Source organism: Pleurodeles waltl, chromosome 5, assembly GCF_031143425.1.
Source record: "Pleurodeles waltl isolate 20211129_DDA chromosome 5, aPleWal1.hap1.20221129, whole genome shotgun sequence".
Taxonomy (NCBI): domain Eukaryota; kingdom Metazoa; phylum Chordata; class Amphibia; order Caudata; family Salamandridae; genus Pleurodeles; species Pleurodeles waltl.
The window spans coordinates 416468524-416487947 of record NC_090444.1 but is presented as its reverse complement, the minus strand read 5'-3'; positions in this window follow the sequence as shown (position 1 = coordinate 416487947).

The window sequence follows — 19424 nt, the reverse complement described above, 5'->3', positions numbered from 1 at the left end:
GGGCACTGGCCAACTTCTGATGCTTCACAGGTGGGGGACTGTCTGTGCTGTGGCTCCGTGCCACACTGGCTGCCCTGGTGGCCGGTGCACTCCATATTCCGGTGACTACAGGCACCAATGGGCCCGGAGATGTTGTGGCTCAGGTGCTAGTACGGGACCTATGAGATGGACGGGGTGGGGGAGGTCTGGGAAAGAGGTCAAGGTTGGACAGGAAACGTTTTTTTGACACACTGGGACGGGTAGCTGGAAGGGGTTTGGGAGTGGAGGAAGAGGTTGTAGTTGTAGGAGGTGTTCGTTTGCTGACTTTGGGTGAAGGTGCATGCGCTGGAGGCTGTCGTGAGGTGGATGGCTGTTGGGTGGGTGTGTGCCTGCATTTGTGTATCTTCGGAGGGGGTGTCACAGACACACTGGGAGAGGACACAGGGGACGTGTGAATGGTAGTGGGGTGGTGACTGCATGTAAGTGGGGTGTGGTGGTGGGTGTGCTGGAGAGGGACATAGTGGCTGTAGAGGTAGTGCATGCAGGTGTGAGTGTAGACAAGACAGGGAGGGAGGAGGGAGACGAGGAGGAGGGGGACACAGTGGAGGCAGTGGATGTTGGTGTGACTGCATGTGTGTGATGCTTGCGTGAGTGCCTGTGGGATGTGTGGTGCTTATGTTTGCCTGAGCTTCCCTTGTGTGTTGACGTGTGTGCATGCTGGTCTGTAGGTGTGCCTGGGATAGGCTGAGGTACAGGGGATTGGGTCGGGTGGAGGAATTTGGAGGGAGAGGCTAGACACAGGGACAATGGCTGCCATCAGTGCTGAGGCCAGAGTCTGAAAATCTCGCTGAAGGGCCGCCTGACCAGAATGAATGCCCTTCAGGAATGCATTTGTTTGTTGCAACTGCCTTTCTACACCCTGGATGGCATTCAAAATGGTAGACTGCCCAACAGTGAGGGACCTGAGGAGGTCAATAGCCTCCTTACTGAGGGCAGCAGGGGTGACTGGGGCAGGACCTGAGGTGCCTGGGGCGAAGGTGATGCCTACCCTCCTGGGTGAGCGGGTACGGGGCGAAGGCTGAGGGGCTGCTGGGAGGGCAGTGCTGGAAGGGGGGTGGCGGCTGTACCTGTAGATGTGGGGGCACAGATGTTGCCACCACCACAAGGGAGCTCCCATCAGAGGATGAGTCAGTTTCTCTGGTCTGAGCACCTGTCCCCGCCGTGGACCTCCCCTCGCCCTCCGTCCCACTGGTGAACTCCGAGTCCGTAGTGCGGCCCTCCATGGCCATGTGGGATGCAGCTCCCTCATGCTCCGGTGCCACTGCTCCTCCGCCTGGTGATACTAATGCACACAAGAACAGGGAGACCACAAAAAGGGGGGGACGACAGAAGAAAGACATGTTGAGTGCATGCATTACCGCTAACGTTGGCGGATACGACAGACACAGAAGCTCCCTGCACTACGCCGTGCTCTTGGGCTCCCCTGTTCAATTCCTGGGAAATGGGCTACAAGGCTATGAACGACATCTGCACACATAGATGACACAGGGGCATAACTAGGTGTACTTGGCACTGTACAAAGGTGGGCTGGGGTGCCACATGGCCTGCCTTACGGAGGGACCTTGCCTACGGAACTCGCCCTGGCCTAGGGAAACCTACAGCCCACCTCCCCCACCCAGACCCCTACACTGCGCGCAAAGTCAGCAGAATGCGAGTGTACTCACCCCCTTGTGGCTGCTGTGATGCCCTCAAGCGCCCATCCAACTTCGGGTACGCCACCGCCGGGATCCTGAACATCAGGGGGGTCATGGTGCGATGGGCACCCCTCCCACTTTGCGAGGCCATCCCCAGCTGAGCCTCCGCCATCTTCTTGCTCCAGTGGCGAATGTCCTCCCATCTTTTCCGGCAGTGGGTGCTCCGTCTGTGGTAGACCCCCAGGGTCCGGACGTCCTTGGCGATGGCACGACAAATATATTTTTTCTGGTGGGCGCTGACCTACATGATTTGTACAGGGGGAAGAGAAAGTTATTACCAACTGTACCGTCAAAGTGATTGGCCCCCATCCCTACCCTTGCCATGTGGCACATGCACTCACCATTGTTTCATGCACGCCACACTCTCCCCCCTTCCTTCTTACCTCCACCCCTCTCCACACAGGCATAGCCCATACATCATGCTCCCAGTGCACTTACCTGTTTGTCTGGAGAACCGTAGAGTAGCGTGTACTGGGGGAGGACTCCATCCACGAGTTTCTCCAACTCCTCCGATGTGAAGGCAGAGGCCCTTTCCCCAGACATTCGAGCCATTGTCTCTTCCAGACCGGGTCACAGCAGCACTTGCAGTGTAGGTCCTCTCCTGTCGAAGATCAGGCATCGAGTGATTGAACAGATAGAAAATGGGGGTCACGTCCGCGGCGGTGCGTACCGTCACCACCGGCATACATCGTCATTGGCTCCTGGGACCCATAGGGTCCAATGTTAACCAATACAGCATTGCACCGCGGTCTTTGACCACCTACTGCGACGGTGTACAACGCCAGCACAGTTACCTCACATCACATTGTCCCACTTTAGAGGTCAGGCAGCTGCCATTTCAGGGGGCCACATGGCTTCATTTTCAACTGCGTCACACACACCTAGGCCTAGACTCAACACACATAGAGGCCACTTTTTGAGTATGAATGGTGTTCTGTGTAAGCTGTGGGTACGTAACTCTGAGATGTTTGACTCTGTGCTCGCTGTTGTCCTTCATAGGCACCGTCCACTGGGATATGTGAGGAGATGGTGGCATCCTCCAGTGTACCAACCGTTGGTGGACCTGTCGACAATGGAGGAAAGACATGTGATAATCACGTACAGGCTTGACCGTGCCACAATCCAGGAAATGTGTACCCAGCTGGAGCCAGACCTGATGTCAGCTGTCCGCCATCACACAGGAATCCCCCCTCAAGTGCAAGTGCTGTCAGTGCTCCATTTCCTTGCAAGTGGGTCATTTCAAACTACAGTGGCCATAGCATCAGGGATGTCCCAGCCTATGTTTTCCAATGTGTTGTCCAGAGTGTTGTCTGCCCTGCTGAAACACATGCGGAGCTACATCGTTTTCCCTCAGGTTGAGGATTTGCCTACAGTGAAAGGTGATTTCTATGCCCTGGGACATATCCCCAACATCATAGGTGCCATTGATGGGACACATGTGGCTTTGCCCCCCCCCCCACAGGAGTGAACAGGTGTACAGAAACCGGAAGAGTTAACATTCGATGAATGTACAGATGGTATGTTTGGCAGACCAGTACATCTCCCATGTGAATGTCATGTTCCCTGGCTCAGTGCATGGCGCTTACATCCTGCAGAATAGCAGCATCCCTTCTGTGATGGGTCAACTCCAGAGGCACCGTGTGTGGCTATTAGGTGAGCACCTGGAAGCTAGTCAGTGGGAATGGTTGTGTGGGTCTGGGGATATCCCTCCAGGTTAGTGTGGGTCTAATAGTTGTCCCTCGCCATTTGCAGGTGACTCTGGTTACCCTAACCTGTCATGGCTACTGACCCCAGTGAGGAATCCCAGGACAAGGGCAGAGGAACGCTACAATGAGGCACATGGGCGAACTAGGAGGGTGATCGAACGCACCTTCGGCCTCCTGAAGGTGAGGTTCAGGTGCCTCCATATGACAGGTGGATCCCTCTTCTACTCACCAAAGAAGGTGTGCCAGATCATTGTGGCCTGCTGTATGCTTCACAACTTGGCTTTGCAACGACAGGTGCCCTTTCTGCAGGAGGACGGTCCAGATGACGGTGTTGTTGCAGCTGTGGAGCCTGTGGACAGTGAAGACAAGGAAGCAGAGAAAGAAGACATGGACAACAGGGACTCAGTGATCCAGCAATATTTCCAGTGAAACACAGGTAAGAATACAAACCTGCCTACTACATGTACTTATACACTACTACCTCTCTACTGTCTGTCTTTTTCACCCAGTGTATGGTCACTGAGTTGTCACTTTCCCTTACGATTTCACAGATCTGTGGCCCACAGTGTGACATCTGCTTTGATTCCTCATGCACTAGAGCTGTGTGACATAGGTATGTTGACATTACAAATGAAAGAGCTTTTTGCCACAGTTATTGCTAATACAGTATTACGAAATCACAGACAGACTCCAGATTGCTTTGTGCTTTAAGGGTGTTTATTTTAGTGCTCAAAATTGGAGGGGGTAGCAAAATGGTGAGGGGTGATGGCGGAGGAATGTCCATGGCAGAGTCCAGTCTATTAGTCTCACAGGTGCATTGCCCAAATGGGCATAGAAAGTGGAGCTGGGGCAGTTTAAGGATGGACAGGGTGACAAAGTGGGACAGTAGGATGACAATCAATCAGGGTGGTCTTATTTCTTGGCGGGGGTCTTGTCATCGTTCTCTATCTTGTTCCTGGATCTCAGGGACCGTTTGCGAGGTGGTGCTCCCTCTGCAGGGGTGGGGTGCTGGTGTGGTGGTCATGTGGCGGTGCCTCCTGTCCACTAGCGCCGCCGGAGGTGGTGGGCAGTTCATCGTCCAGGCTAGTGTCAGGGGCCCCTTGTAGTGCCACAGTGTCCCTCCTGGTGTTGAGTACTTCCTTCAGCACCCCTACGATGGTGCCCAGGGTGGAATTGATGGTTTTGAGTTCCTCCCTGAAGCCCATATACTGTTCCTCCTGCAGGCGCTGGGTCTCCTGAAACTTGGCCAGTACCGTTGCCATCGTCTCCTGGGCATGGTGGTAGGCTCCCATGATGGAGGAGAGGGCCTCGTGGAGAGTGGGTTCCCTGGGCCTATCCGCCCCCTGTCACACAGCAGCCCTCCCAGTTCCCCTGTGTTCCTGGGCCTCCGTTCCCTGGACCGTGTGCCCACTACCACTGCCCCCAGGTCCCTGTTGTTGTTGGGGTGGTGGGTTAGCCTGGGTTCTCTGTAGTGGTGGACACACTGCTGATTGATGTGTCCTGGGGTCGCAGGTATGGGCCCGCTGGGTGGGTGCTGTGCTGGTGTTTCCAGAGGGGCGAAGCTCTGTAGTGGCCTGTGACTGGGTGTGGGGAACCGACTGTCCCGAGGTCCCCGATGGGCCAGCCTGGTCATCTAGATCCAGTTGGACAGAGGTGCTGTCATCACTGTGGGCCTCTTCTGTTGGTGGTGTGGACATGTGTGGACCCTCCTGTCCAGTGACGTTGGGTAGAGGTCCTGCAGGGGCATAAAGGCATGATTATTGCATCTGTGTGTGTCAAGGTGTTCAATGGGTGGGTGACCGTGTATCCCAGTGCTAGCATTCCTGTGTGGGACCTTGTGTGATGATGGTTTGGGGGGGTATGGGTATGTGCAGTGGGCATGTTTTAGTGATGGATGTCCATGCTTTGGTGTTGCATGCAGGGCCTGGTGTTGGGATGTGTGGTTTGTGATAGTGGGACATTTGTGAGGAGTAGGAGTGATGGGGATGAGGGTGAGGGTGGGGGTAGGTGATAGCATGCAGGTGGGTGGGAGGTGAAGTAGTTAAAGGTTTAACTTACCAGAGTCCATTCCTCCACCTACTCCTGTGAGGCCCTCAGGATGCAGAATCACCAAGACCTGCTCCTCCCATGTTGTTAGTTGTGGGGGAGGAAGTGGAGGTCCGCCGCCAGTCCGCTGAACCACCAGGTGGTGTATGGAGACCATGGAACGCACCTTCCCCAGTAGGTCGTTCCACCTCTTCCTGATGTCCTCCCAATTTCTTGGGTGCTGTCCCACTGCATTGACCCTGTCCACTATTCTTCGCCATAGCTCCATCTTCCTTGCAAAGGAGGTGTGCTGCACCTGTGATCCGAATAGCTGTGGTTCTACCCGGACAATTTCCTCCACCATGACCCTGAGCTCCTCCTCCGAGAACCTGGGGTGTCTTTGCCATGCCATCGGGTGGTGTAGTGGATGTGTGGGGTGGTGTGTGGGGTGATAAGTGTGCTGATATGTAGTGGGGTGTTGTGTGAGGTGCGTGGAAGTTATGTGGGTGATGGTGTTGTGTGCCTTTGGATGCTAGTGTTGTTGATGGTGGTGTCTCTCTCTGGCTTTCGTTCGTGATTTGTTGTCGTAAGGGTTTCTGGGTGATATGGGTGTGTGTTTTATAGTGTATTGGGTGTGTGGGAGTGGTGTGTGTATGTGTATCAGGAGTGTTTATTTGGAATTGTCCAATGTGGCTGTGTTTTGTAAGAGTGTGTGTATTTTGAGCGCTTCGGTGTGTACCGCCAATGGAACACCACGGTTGAAAGACCGCAGCGTGGATTCGTGTGTTGTGATAGTGTGGGCGTATTTCTGTTGCCGTGACGGTCGAGGTTTTGTTTTCGCCAGTTTATCACTAACCTTTGGTGCGGCGGACTTGTGTGTGTGTCTGAATTTTGGCAGATTCCGAACTGTGGGTCATAATAGCTGTGGCGGAATTCCGTGGCCGCGGCGGTGTGTTGGCAGTCTTCTGCACGGCGGTGAGCGACTTTTACAGCCAATGTCATAATGAGGGCCTATGTGCCTCTGCCTGGCTACTGAACACACGTCTGGGTCAGACTGACAGTTAGTTGGGCTGTTTGTGAATTCACTCTAGACAGTGACACAAAGGGAGCTAAAGTGTGTTCTCCATTTCCTGGTGAGTATTCCTGGGCTAGAGTGGGAGGGAAGAGCTGTCACCTGCACTTGAAAGGGCTGTGCCTGTCCTCTAACAATACAGTCTCCTAGTGTGTGTATGTGGAAGAGCAAGGGAGAGGCAGGGCCTTGTGTACAACAAAGACTTGCCTTTGAAGTTTGCCTACTTCAAAGGCAGAAATGAGTATAAGTATTGGACTGCTGACCCCACAACTTTAGAACACTTCTAAATCAAGAGGAACATCTGCCCAGGAGAATAGTTGAAGAGCTGTGAGGAGGGGTACTGCTGCTCTGCTGTTTATGTTTTGCTGAGCTGGCCTGCAGTTGCTGCTTTTGCCTGAGGGAGGACAAAGACTGGACTTTGCTGTGTATCCTGCTTGTGAAGATTCTCCAAGGGCTTGGGCTGAGCTTGCCTACTGTTAAAAAGTCTCAGGGACATCAAAACCTTAATCTGCCAGCACCTGGGCTCTCTTTCTGAGACCCCCTAACTTGCCAAATGGTACCACATCCAGTCTCTGGGCCCCTGGAAGGAGAAGCTGGCAGAACCAGGGTGAAAATCCACACACCAGAGACAAGGGACAGGAAAATCAATGCAGCGCCTGCACTGCGGCTGAAAAATTGACGCAGCACCAGTGAAATTGATGGATCACCAGCTTAGTGTGGATTTATCACTGCCATGCGTCCAGATTTTTCTTGCATTGCACCTGGGCATCAAAATCTTCAACATCACCGCATAGACCAGAGGCTCCTTGTCCAGAAATCGTTGCATCACTTACCCAGGAGAGACAAAATCAATGCACCACCTCACTTGCGAGTAAGGAATCAACGCATCACTTGCTTTTCTGATGCATGTTTGCCCATGTGGCTTTATTTTTGATGCATTCCAGGTACTTTGTGCTAAAACAACGCATCCATTGATTTCTAATGATTAAGACTTGTTTTACTTTAAAAATTCATATCTTTGCTTGTGTATGTTGGATCTGTATTGTTTTGGTCTTGTTTGATTACTATATGTATTTGTACAAATACGTAACACATTGCCTCTGAGATAAACCTAACTGCTTGTGCCAAGCTACCAAGTGGATGAGCAGGGGCTATCTGAGCTGTGTATCTCCCTTACCTGGACAGGGTGTAAACTGACTGCCAAAAAGAGACCCTATTTCTAACAGTAGGAAACAACAATATTTAATGAAACCATAAATATGTGACTTATACAACTTAAACTACCAAACCTAACTATCCTAACCTAACCTACACTACCTTATACTAATTGGTACCTACAACTATCTTAACTTAACCTAACTTAGCCTATACATGTAACACCACATGATAAATATCAACCCCCTTTAAAACACATCTGTAGACAAGGACAACAGTAACTGCAACTATACATTAACTAACTAAACATCTAGGGCTAAACACAAATGTAAATAATTGTATTTTTTTAATTTTTGTTCAATTATTTTGTATTTTGTTTAATTTTTGTTTAAACACACACTCTAAACATCAACCCCCACCCACTAAAAACACCTAATAAAAACAAAGCCCTGCAAATATACCTACCCCTTATGAAAATTACTATTACTAACCTACACAACGCTAACTTATTTAAACTGAACTATCTAAAAACCCCAACAATGAAAACACCTATCTAAAATGGGAAGTAAGGGTCCATTTGGGCCATCCTGCTTTTTATGGGTTTGTGATCGCTTGCTTTTTTTCCTGGAGCAGGATGAGCATCATGTCCGTTTTATGTTCCAGCTTGGAGACACAGTATTTGAGGTCAGCCAAGTGCTTCCACATGTCAGGATCCAAGTCAGTAGGCAGTACCTGTGGTGTACCATGGGACATAGAAGGGGCAGTTTGAGTGGTGGTGGAGGTTGATGGACCAGCCCCTGCAGACCCACCCTTGTCTGTGGCCCAAGCCTTGCTTTTGGTTGCTCCTTCCAACATAGGAACCCCTTGGGGAAAGGCACTTGAGGACCCAGATGCTTTCTCCTTCCTTTTCAAATGTCTTCTCCATTCTCTTAAAGGTCTTGTGCACCTAACGTATGTAGCAAAACCTTTCTGCCCTCACCTCATGCTTCAACTTCTGTGCTAGGGTCATGTTCCCTGTGTAATCATGAAGAAAACATGCCATTCAAATGTTTATTTGGAAAATGAACATCAACAATGCAATGGAAATACTATCTTCAGACATCTCATGTTGCACTTCACAAATCCCATACACATCTTGATGGTCAAAGTGAGCATACATCTGCACAATATCCATCACCACCATGTTTATAAGGCCAAGGAACCAAGGCCGAGCTAATGTTGCATAATAGCAATGCCCCGCCTTAGGACATCTAGGCATGACCATATCATCATTGAGTATGCATATGAACAACGCAGTATTGCGAGCATGGTATAGCAGCCCCATTACGTTGTATTGATCAACAATGTCCCTTCTGCATCCTCCATTGCCTTTGAATCTATTGTTATTAGCTAAAGTCAGTTGAGCAAGGACTGCAACTTAAATTGTATTATTTCACAACATTATGGGGGTTATTACAACTTTGGAGGAGGTGTTAATCCATCCCAAAAGTGACGGTAAAGTGATGGATATACCACCAGCCGTATTACGAGTTCCATAGGATATAATGGACTCGTAATATGGCTGGTGGTATATCCGTCACTTTACCATCACTTTTGGGACGGATTAACACCTCCTCCAAAGTTGTAATAACCCCCTATGTGCCTAATGTGGGAAGAACACATATCTGGACATATTGCTACACAGAATCTACAAGTGCCAGGTGTCATATGTGAAAATGGAGGGTGGATAGCTCACTCACATCACACAAAGATCCATGAGACTACTCCTATGTCAACTCCTGTCAGTACATGGTGGGCTGGGCCACGACTTCTTGCATATTCCTGAGTAACGGGATGTGACCCTCAGGCAGCCCACATGTTCAATATTCAGGTCACCATACTACACACTAGCACTCAGCACAGTCATTTGATGGGTGTGTTCCTGCACGCCCTACTTCTCATTTGCACAGAAATCTTGGGATAGCAACGGCTAATGCTGTCCATTGTATTAACCTGTTTGCAGTACATCCTAGAGACTATCAGGGGCGGCACTAGCTGAAAATGCATTGAGCATTGGAATTTTGTATGACAATGCTGTACACACATTCGTCTGGTCCAACACATATTTCCAGATTGGGGAAGATGACAGAGAATTGCAATGTTGAACCACCCAACATAGGCTATGGGGCATCACACAACATGAGTGGGCAAATCAACTGCAGTTCCAAGTGTGGTCTGTTGACCTCTGTCCTGCTACACTTAGGGCATTATTTACAAGGTTCCTAGTCCTGGAAGAACATGAATTACTGTGATGTTCCTGTGCACACACAGCAGAAACATGTTTTGTACACCAGATGTTGACATCCAGCATAGATGTTTAGGACCCTGTAACCCTGGCATGTGCCCCTACTGTCATCACTGTGCTTGGACTCATCAGCCCTGTGAGGGCAACACATACCCATCAGACATAGCACTGTGAGTAATAATAGCCTATTTGTACACATGAAAATCTTTTGCCTGGTATGAATTCACCTGCCATGTTCACCTAATAATGAGCAGCCAAATATGTTCACTGATCCTGGCAATGTGGATATTGCTCTTTGGTCATCCCAGCAAACACATTGGTCCTGAGGGATAGCAATCACAACCTCCTTGAAATTACTCAGACACAAGTCCACATCCTGGACACAAACTATACCTTACTGTCCATATATGTGGATTACATATGGACTTACATGTGGAATACACACACTTTGTGCATGCCATTGCACACAGCATACAACATCGGACACCTAATCCTTGCACTACCCAGCAGACATACAGGATGACACTCACTGGTAGCATTGTGGTCACTGAAGCTTTCTATATCTCCAGTGGCTCGGGTCTGCCTGTGAGACATAACATGAGACATAGCATTGTGATTATTGAAAGGTGAATAGTGTGGTCACATATTGCACATTATATGATTTGCAAGTGGCCATAGAACACTTGTAACAACTTGCATAGTTCACTTGACATGTCTGATTGACATACAATTGTAGTCCAGGCTGCCCTGTACACAAATATGATTAAACATACATACATATCTTAGGTACATTGTTGATTGCTTGTAAATGACTCACTACTCAAACAATTAGCAAGCCTAGCTGAGTGCAATGCCACTCTGCACCTACATGACTCACGGAACACACTCAGCTCCAACCAGCAATACTCCTGTCTTACACTTTTCATCAGATGTACATGACTATACTACATACAAAATGAGTTACACATCCTTGTCCCCTCATATCATAGAAATCAATAGATGTCATTGCTGCATAGTTATACACACTGAACATATCTTGGCCATCAACAAACCTTAACATTCTGAAATCAGTAACACACATGTGTGTGACATATACAGATGTACGACAGTGCGCATGTCAGAATCATGTTTAGAGTCACATACATCATGCTTCATCTACATGAGACATGAGCATTTTAAGTGTCTCAAAAGGATAGCTCCTGCTAAAGCACATCTCCCAGGGTGGCACATGTTGAGATATGTCCTGGCAGCACATTTCCTCACATTGCAAACAGCACATCTGTTGACATATGCACTGTGGGGCTAACAGAAAAAGTGGCTAACAGATATAATAGGGACACTGCTCTGTGTGGGAGCATGACAGCCCAGTATTGGGACAGCTTTTTGAAATGCTTTATGAAATGCTGTTTTTGGGGTGTGATTGCATTTGTGCCCTGACATTTATGAACCACTCACACTATGGGCCTCACTGGCAAGCCTGCATTTCACCCTACACCACAAGCCCAACATTTCCTCGAAGTTTCTGTGGCACAGTGTGCCAGACCATGATCACAAGGCTAGAAACGCATTATATTCAAACAACACCTAATCGGAAGCATCACAGTGGCACAATGGTAATGAAATACATGATTTCTCAACCTTTATCACCTTTGTATGTGTGCTGCTTTATACAGCCTACCATTTATGATTGTGTAGAGGCAGGAAGGTGTCTTTTCCCTGTCAACCATGTACCCTTGCACCATGGCACAAGGGTGCCTGCATTGGTGCTGGTCTGCAAATTCTGCACCAGCACAGGGGACAAGGGCAGGGGTGTGTCATATGTCATAGTTACAGTGCAGTACAGCACTTCTAGTGTATGCAGGTTGGTGCAGCAACATGAATTGCAGCACTGCCCTGAGTCATGACTTAGTAACAGAAGCCCTATAGCCAGCACACATCTAAATGCAAGTACAATCCAAAGAATCATCCACAAGGAATGTGTACTTACCAACAGTTCCACCCACCTCAATCACAAGGAAGTCCAATAAGTTACCTTCCCTGCTATTAATGTGAGGTTATTGATGTTTGAGCTGGTGGTGTGTCTGGTCCACCTCAGAGATCCACAGCATGTGGAAATGGACCTTCCCCCATCGCAGCTTGCGTGCCTCTGTGTTGTACCCTTGTATGACACGACCTCCCAATGCCACCATGTTTGGAAGGTAGTAGGGCACCAGCCAAATGAATTCTAACTCCTGGGCACACATCTTCCTGACCCTTCCCTTCTCCGACATGTCCCACGCCTGATGCACGATTGTCCCCCCAAAAAAACTACCCTCAATAACCTTCCCCCCCCAGGTTAAACCCCCAACAATACACAGTAAGATACAACACTAAATACAAATGAGAATGTAGATGTAAGGGAAACAACAAGGACAACGAACAGCACAACAGACTCATACAACAGCACTCCTCCCTCAGCCAACAGCACAACACCACCTATCCCAAGCACAGACACAAATACTGTGAGTGGAAGAGCAAGTGAAAGTAACTTCATAGTTTCTGGCTTGCAGCATGGATCATCCATTTCACCACTTCAGGGGTGGATGCAGCACATTTTCAGCCAATGCATCTTTCTTTTTCGATGCATAACAGCAATGCGTTGATTTTACAGGAAGACTGACAAAGCACCATGATGACATTCTGACAGGTCACATTGAAAGCATCAGTTTTTGGCTGATGCAATGGCTGAATATAGACACATTGGGCAAATGTGTCAATGTATGTTCTGATGTGGAATGCTTGCAAGGAGTCATAATATGGATTTCAGTTTTGCTTGTGAATAGTTGTGTTTACCCCTTCCAGTCTTGTCAGTGTATGTTGGTGGAAGCACATGCATAACAGGGATCATACTACACATACAGCACAATTCCTATGTTTGGACAACAGCACACCTTAGAATGGTCGCCCCATGTGCTGACAATGTATTGGCACCTGATTCCATTGCTTAGATTAAACACAGGAATGCCGTGGACTTGCCCTGGAATGTGGTCAGCACACCCACATCTATGACAGCGCAGGCGTAAGTCAATCTGCGCTGTGTCCCAATGTACAGACAGCAAGCTGTCATACAACCTGGGAAAGTTACAGTCTCCTGTGCAGGCAACTGTTGAGATAGGCTGGACACACGTGTTAGGGATGTATGAATAGTGACAATTGATCATGCCCCACCCTCCAGGGGCCTCTCATCAGGGGCACACTGTCAGTTCACCTCCAGATATTGTCTTGGCGCCTGGCCCCACATCTTACAGATAGCATACAGTACAAATCAGGTGATGATAACTATAGAATGGTCCCACGCTCCCATGCACAGGAGGGTACACCCTCTGTTGCTGCCACAGCCAGTATGAGTGTCAATAAACTGCAGCTATATTATGAGTGTCAGTACATACATGTCCATCAGTTAGGCATTTACCAGGACACCAGGGGATGACTAAGTTTGTGCCAGGACACCGGGGGATGACTAAGTGTGTGCAAATGTTCAATAAGCATCTATACTACTAATACCACACAGACCTTGGTGAGGGTTCTGATGCACATAAGGTGCCATTTCCAAAAGGATGCATGTGTTTGGGCTTGACTATTCCATTTCCCCTGATTTTGCCCCTTGCCCTATTATCTACTAGGGACTTATAGGAGTCTATAATTTGCAATTGGGATCTTAGCACTTCAACATCTAACTTTTATTCAGAGGAGTGGCACTGGGCCTGGTTAGTAGACACAGGGTCATTTACCACCAGTGTCATTCATCGAAATGTGTGTGAACATGCACTGGTTGTGCTTATATGTGTTGTTTTACATAAGGACAATGATTCTTGTTGTCATATTCTTCCGACAGTGTGAGAGTCATTTACACATGTACCACACACATAACTAGTGTATGGTACATCAGTGATGTTTCTGCTATTGATGGAACATTTTGTGCTGGCTCCTCATCTTCCTCATAGTCATAGTCCAATTCTTCCTGACCCATTTTGTGATTGCTCCATGAGAGACTATGCCCTGCATATGTATTCTGTGAGAGGCAGCACACTAGGATTAATTCAATTGGCACTGGTGGTGAGTAGAGTAATTGACCCCTAAACTTATCCTGACTCCTGGAGTAGTACCTGTGTACTCTGGAAGTCCCCTTCACAAAGTAGCAGGTCTTGTTTGTTACCTGAATGTGACTCTGCTGGGCTTCCGTATGTGTGTATTTGTGAGGAGTACTCACCCACCGCTGCACACTATGGTGGTCATTATGACCTTGGCGGTCAGGTAACCGTCACGCCGGTGATGGCGGTAATACCATCACCAGGCCGGCGATAATGACCTCCAAATAATGACCAAGGCGGTGATCCCTTCCATAGACAGCCAATGTACCACACCAACCGTCAGTATAGTACGACCACTGAAGACGGCGGTAGCCACCTACAGGCAAGCGGAAGGCAAGGATCCACCCACCATATTATGACCCTGGAACAATGGGCTATGACTCCAAGAACTAGAAAAAGATCAAAGATTCTGGTGTGTCAGCCCAAGTAGCTCAAGAGGACCAGGAAGAATACAATCCTGAGTGGCAGGATCTGGCCTCAGAAGGGAGGATTCCACCCCTGCAAGATCTGTCTGACTTGGCAAATTGCAAGGAACTGGTGGATCCACCAGAGAGGAATTCTGCCACAGACAAATGGATTGTCCCACTCTCAAGGGCCTGGGGCAGACTGCCTCCAGGCAGGAGAAGGATGGTGTTCACCATCCCATATCCTCCCCAGACCATTGGTCTGGTGGGAGGATTCAATAAGACCCCAAAGGGAATAATCATGGGCTTAAGTGACAAGCTCAGGAGGTGATGGGATGTTCTCCTATCATGCCTGCTGTTTGCTTAGAGACATGCCACAGAAAGCGGTTGGTTTTAGCTCCTTTGAGTTACTGTTTGGCCATCCTGTAAGAAAGCCATTGTGTTTGATTAGAGAAGCTTGATAGAAGCCTCTCAAAGATCCCAAAAAAGACATACTGGATTATGTGCTATGCCTGCAATCCTGCACAGCAAAGTAAATGAGGAGGGTAAGTAGTAACCTGGGGGCCAGTCAAGAGCTTCTAAAGCTTTGGTATGACTAGAAGGCTATTATGCCTGAGTACCATCCTGGACAGTTGGTGTGGGTTTTGGATGCTGTGACCCCCATGACCATCCAGGACAAGTAGACTGGGCCCTACCCCCTTTTATAGAAAAAGGGTGAAGTCATCTACTTGGTGTACCTTGGAACCCCAAGGAGCCCCCACAAGTTACTCCATGACAACAGATTGAAAGCCCACCAAGACAGGGCACACATGACCATGCTGATGGTCATAGATGAAGTAGGGGAGGAGGAGAGTGATTCTCTCCCAGACCTCCTCTCCACCAAAGCACTAGATGTGTCAGTGGTGGGAGTAGCACTCTCTCCTAAATTAACAGAGCAGCAGCAGAAGGACTGCAGATATATGTTTGGGCAGTTTGTTGAGCTGTTCTCCCTGGCCCCTGGACTCACCACTTACCCCATCCCTAGAGCTGATGAGCTCATTGACAGGCTTGGGACTTCAAAGTACCTGAGTACATTTGCTTTGACCTCAGGTTACTGGCAGATTGCCCTATGTCCAGGAGAGGCCAGCATTTTCCACCCTAGATGGCTACTTTCAGTTCAAGGTGATGCCCTTTTTCTTGAAGAACGCTTCTACCACCTTCGAAAGGTTGGTGAACAGAGTCCTGCCTGGGTTGGAAATTTTCAGTGCAACTTATCTGGATAACATAGCTGTTCCACCTGAGAGGAGCTCCTGGTCCACCTGAGGGAAGTGCTTCAGGCCCTACAGTGAGAGAGCCTGATTATCAAGGCAAGCAAATGCCAGATAGGACTAGGTTCAGTAGTGTGCTTGGGCCACCTTGTAGGTGGAAGCTGTGTACAACCTTTCCAGTTGAAGATGCAAACCATCCTGAATTGGGGAGCTCCTAAAACCCAGAAACAGTTCAGGACCTTTTTGGGCATGGCTGGATACTACAGGAGGTTTTTGAAGAACTATGGGACCATTGAAGCTCCCCTGGCAGAGCTTATCACAAAGAAGCAGCCTAAAAAGGACACTTGGACCCCAGATTGTCTGAAGGAGGCTATGGCCCTCATTACAACCCTGGTGGATGGTGGAAAAAGGGCGGTATTATGACATTGGCGATTTGGCATTTGCAAAACCGCCAATGTCCTGCTCCATCCGCCACAGCAGTAACGACCTCCAGGCTGAAGAAAACGGTCTCCAGCCCGGCGGCAGTCACTAGACCGCCGGTGGTATCAGGACCCCGCCTACTCCAGCAGATTTCTTGGGGTTTTGTACTGCCACAAAATCCATGGCAGTATGTACCATCAGTGCCAGGGAATTCGTTCCCTGGCACTGATTGGGGTCACCCCATCCATCCTCCCCCTCCCCTGAGTCCTCCCCCAACACCCACAACCCCCTACCACCCCCTGCCCTCCCCACACACATGGTAACCCACACACATATCCCCCACACGTTCCTACACGCACGCTCACACCACACACACACACATACACGTGCACATACATGCACACATACATACACGTTACATTTCCCATACACACATTACACCCCCTGCATGCATACACGCACTCACACAACCCCTCTACACACTCACACACACACCCCCATGCAAGCACACAAAACACAACGCCTCTCCACCCCCTCCCCTAACGGACGATCACCTTACCTGTTCCAGTGATCCTCTGGGAGGGAATGGGATCCATGGGGGCTGCTCCGCCACCAGCACCCCGTCACCAGAACACTGCCACGCCAAATGCTGGATCGTATTACCATGGGCGGTCTTCTGATGACATGGCAGTGATGGTGGAGCAGCCTCCACTTCGCCGCTGACCGCCAGTATGGCTGCTGGTGGCTCTCCGTCCAAAAAAGGGCGGAGGGCTGCCACCAGTCATAATATGGTGGGCGGAGGACCGCCACCACTGGCGGTCTTCGGCCAGGCGGAACCTCAGTGAAAAGACCACCAAGGTTGAAATGAGGGCCTATGTATTCAGCACAAGTCCTGCTGGCACCTGACTACAATAAAGAGTTTATTATTCAGACTGATGTTTCAGAGCAAAAGATTGGGGCAGTACTGGCACAAATAAATGAAGAGAGCCAAGATCAATCAATTGCCTTAATTAGCAGGCGGCTACTCCCCAGAATGCAAATTCAGTGTACCATTGAGAGGTAAGTATTTGCTGTGGCATGATCCCTGAAGAATCTGAGGCCATGCCTGTTTGGTACCCACTCCCATCTTCAAACTGACCACAGACTTTCTCAGATGGCACATGCAGATGAGGGGGGAGAACACAAAATTGCTGAGGTATTCCACTTCCCTACAGGGCATGGACTTCAGAGTAGAACACAGACCTGAGACTGTCCATGCCAATGCACATGGAATTTCCATGTTTTTCCACCTAGATGATGGAGACTACCAGGGTGTAGGCTAGTTACCCACCATCTTTTATCTGGGGGGGCATGTAGAAAATATATATTTTTTGCCCTGATCTCACCAAATGTTTGACTGCTGCTTCTGGTTACTGTCACTGAAATTGCCCTGGATTAGTGCTCTGTCCTCCAAAGATATATGTTAATTAGTCTAATTCTAATTGGCCAAGACAACCTACCTGTAAGCCCCTAGTATACGGCAGGGCACATAGGTTTAGAGACCTCAGTGGACTTAATGCACATCAGGGTGCACTGCTGTGGTGTCCGGTGCCATTTTAAAGCCAGGCCTTCCTTGCAGGCTTGTTTTAAAATAAAACTGTGTCCAAATTCCACTGTGGAATTAAAAGTACTTCCAAAGTCCACAACTGCCTTTTTATAACTTATGTCACCCCTAAGATCTGACCTAGGTGCCCCAAGGGCAGGTGCCTTGTTATAAGTAGCAGGGACAATATAAAATGTGTTTTATATGCATGGTATGGAAAAAGAGCCAACATCATTGTTCCCTATTGTAGTGCTGTAAGCCCCACAAGCTGATATAGGAAGTTTTATCATTTTTGATTGGAGTTAGCTTGCAATTTCATTCAAAGTACCAAAATAAGGGTTACAATAAACTCAACAACTTGCCAAGGTCAGATGTATTATATCTATTGCAGGAAAATAGTTTTAGAACTTACTATACTGAATTTACCTAAGGCAGCCCAGTAGCAGCCTCTTCTGATTGGTCAGCTTTTTACAGCCTTATCCAAGCTGCTCTCTGAGTAGGTATGAAGAGGCCTGGGGTTGAAACAATACAGCCATTTGGTGTGAGAAGATCTGTTTCCTGTAGAACCTAAGGGAGGAAGAGGACTTTCAGATAAGCTGGACTTTAAAGGCAGAATAGCAAATGTCACAGGACCCACACCAGCCCCCAAGTCTTCGATCCCAAGCCAAATGCGAGTCCTCATAAATAGATTAGGAGAGGGACTGAAAGGGAAGTGTAACCAGATGTTAGCCACACTTCTGGGGTGGGTTACACAGACACACACTCAAAGGAGAGAATTTCTCCATTTTTATTTTTCTGAGAACAGTGCATTCTGGTTGAAAAATATGCAACATTTCGCAGGAAGCGGTCATAGAAGATGGAGGTTTCTTTACCCCGATTGGTTGGAGTGTCCCCCATTCTGTCAGCCCAGAATGATGAATAAATATGGCAGAGCTGCAGGAGCCCCTCGGATTACAGCTTGGGACATCAGAAGAAGAGGGACTGCCCTGCTGGACCCTTGGACTGTACCACAGAAGACTGCACTCTGAAGGTTCCATGTAGAAAGGTCTGTCCCTGCTTTAAAAGGAAATGAAGTGGACGTCCTGAGCAGAAACAGGTAGAAAAGTGCTGGAAGGACTAAGAGCCCTAAGAGGGGATCATCCTAGTTGACCAGTAGTAACTGGATTTACCCTGGACTGTACTGGTGCATTGTGGGAGGCTGAGTTCCAGACACCAAGAGGCAAACCAAAGCTTCTCAACCCTAGACTGGTGCTGCTGGACACTTTTCAATACAAAGGAAAAACCCCTAGGAGAAGTGCTGAAAGTTTGGGAACTTTTTGCAGTTTATGTCAAAAGCTACAGTAGAAGGCCAGCTTGATGTCAAGAGTCAAGCCACCGTTGTTGAACCACGAACTGGCCTGACCATGCTGGTTTGTCCTGCTGAAAGTAATGGAGCTCCTCGCAAATGGTGTCAAGAACAAGCTTTCCAGGGGCTCACTGCAGAAGGCCACCATCACCAAAGCCAACTCCAGATGTGAGGAACCCCAAAGCTCATTGTTGAGAGAAAAGCTAAAAAAAAATGACTAAGTGGAAAGGTAAAATCTTGACCGTAATCTAGAACTGACCCTTTCCCAACCACGCACCATCATTGTTGGCCTGAAGCTTTCACTGTTTCCCTGTGAGTGGC